Genomic DNA, 2,500 nt, shown 5'->3' on the forward strand with positions numbered 1-2,500 from the left:
AGATTCGCCTAATAAAGAAGACAGAACAGTAATTGACGTAAAATACGAGAAAACTTAGTCACATACCGGTGTTTCTCGATGTTTTTGCAGCCGTGTGATGTTACGTCCAGGTTGCCATCTAGCGGCCGCTCGACGAACCTTTATATTTTATACATTTTTGTCTCTTTTTCTATAAGACATTATTGGGGCTAATATACCTTATGTGATATTCATTCAGATGAATTGGCTTGTTTTGGGTTGATGTAGATGTCTAGGTTTTTAGCATTATCGACCGCTAGATCCGAAATAATCTTGCTATGCTCAGGATTTTTTTTTTTTTTTTTTTTTTTTTTTTTTGCAAACAAAGGAAAATAGCTTGAGTCAAGAACATTGCCGAAAAACAATTATTTGATAGCCAGCAAACAAGGTATTTATATCTATATTATTGATTTTTTTCTGCTGCATCAGTATGTTCAACTCTAAACTCCAATAGTCCAACAATTATATCTAGTAATAAGAAAAGCAGTAAGACACATACATAAGTTAAATTAAGTCATAATTAAAAAAACAAAATCATACATCAATCCCCCATAATCAAAAAAAAATAAAATACCTTGTTCCAATTTCTAAGCAGACGACGTCAATAAAATGGCCCTTTATACCAAAAAAAAAAAAAAAGGAACACACATACCTAGATATGAGCAATTAAGAAAATCAATAACCAAAAAGTAACACCACCCAAATCCACTTAAGTGAATCCCCAAAATTGCAAACAAAAGAAAAAGAAAAAAGAAAATAACCCCGCACCTCGCAGCAGACGACGCCAATCAGCTGAGCGATTTACCAGAAAAATCAAGTTATTATTGACCTAATGAACGATTTTCTTTCGCTTTCTACCCTTTTTCTCTGCAGAGAAGGCTCATACGAGTGCACTGCGCAGATGGGGACAACTTGGACTTCAATTTTAGCGTAATTGGTGAGTTTTAGGGTAATAATTGCGTTTCGAGATTCTATGATAATCGTGAAGTTCTCTTGCTTTTGTCTCTTTCGTTGATTGCTGTTTCTTCGTGAGTTTAAATGACATTTTTATTTGTTATTGTGGAGCGTTATGCGTTCTTTTATATTCTATTGTGCTCTGGATACATATACAACTGATGTCACTAAAGATAAAAGTATCATTATTATAGTTTTATTTATATAGATTATTGTATGAGTTGATGCAACTATTATGATACAAGTCGCAATTTCCAAGATTTATAAACGTGTATGTTAGATCACGAATACTTTAAAAAAATAACAGCAAATTGTGGTAATTATTATCCACAAAATGTCAAAATATGATCATTTTCATTGAGTGACTTGCTTTAAAAATCATATTTTATTCCCTTAGTTCAAACCGCTTTTAGAATTATATCGTTCCTTCGTTTACTATATCTTAAAGACAGAGCTCCATAGGTTTCAGTAAAGTGAATGATCATGATGTCTTGCAAACATAGCATCATCATGACTCTCTTGTGTCAGTAAAGAACATCTGAAGGTATTCTGGGGCTGGTCATTATGTTCTTATAAAACTTTGACTTCAAGACCAAAGCAAACTGACAGTGTGCCATAAATAACTGCAGCATATTGTGATTACGTCTGGGTACAATTTTCATTAACAGATTCTTATGTTCTTTTCCAGTATAGATTGACTAATAAGAATCCTTTGATATAGTAAATGGAAATATGTGTGTATGTATGTGCTCAGTTGTCTCATAAAAAATGCTTTAATAGCTTAAATTGACTAAAAACCAAATAAACAATAATAGACGATAGCACTGCACATCATGCTCAAATGTTGTTATCAGGCACGGTATTGATGAACAAATATTTTCTTGTTTGCAAGTTAGTAATATTTTTATTTCAAACTTTTACGGCTTCAAATCGTTTCAAATTTTTTCTCAGACTGACTTTTTCAGAACTTCATCCACAATTGCTTTTTACCATTCAGTTCACTGCTGATGGACAGACCTGCTGCATTTTATCTGTAGCCTTATATAGTCAAATTGATAAACATATTATATGCTAGTTTATACTTCCTTTATTAGGATAGTTGCAATGTGGTTCATCATTATATACACATTGCTGTGTTTATGTTTATTTAACAAGATTAGCAAATATTGATAACAAAATAATTATATGACATATGCACTGTAGGTCCTTGACTCCAGAAAAAAATAGGATAATTTGATATCTGAATCTAGTAGTAATACTGCCCATCACAAACCATAATGCAGGTTGATTTCTGAATATCAGATTATAGGAAAATAGCCATAAAAGAGATGTGAATTTGTATTCCTTTCTCTTTTTATTATTGGTATGGTGGTTGTTTGTTTGTTTGTTTTTCATTAAGATTTTGTTATTATAACTATTGGTAGTGTTGTGATTGTCAATGTTTCACTACTGCCAATGTGATTATTACCATTGCTATTATTTTTCATTGTTATCGTTATTATATATATTTTTTTATTATTATTATCAT

General features: G+C 31.4%; 1 protein-coding gene across 1 annotated transcript in view; it reads left to right on the top strand.

Moving 5' to 3' along the window:
• The first annotated feature begins 389 nt into the window (after window positions 1-389).
• Window positions 390-2,500, top strand: part of LOC125041435 (gamma-glutamylcyclotransferase-like) — a 12,648-nt gene continuing 10,537 nt past the window's right edge. Inside the window, exon 1 of the mRNA XM_047636392.1 lies at window positions 390-955. The gene's annotated coding sequence lies outside the window, so the exon portion shown is untranslated. The remainder of the gene's footprint in view (window positions 956-2,500) is intronic.

The sequence above is a fragment of the Penaeus chinensis genome, chromosome 30, assembly GCF_019202785.1.
Source record: "Penaeus chinensis breed Huanghai No. 1 chromosome 30, ASM1920278v2, whole genome shotgun sequence".
Lineage (NCBI taxonomy): Eukaryota > Metazoa > Arthropoda > Malacostraca > Decapoda > Penaeidae > Penaeus > Penaeus chinensis.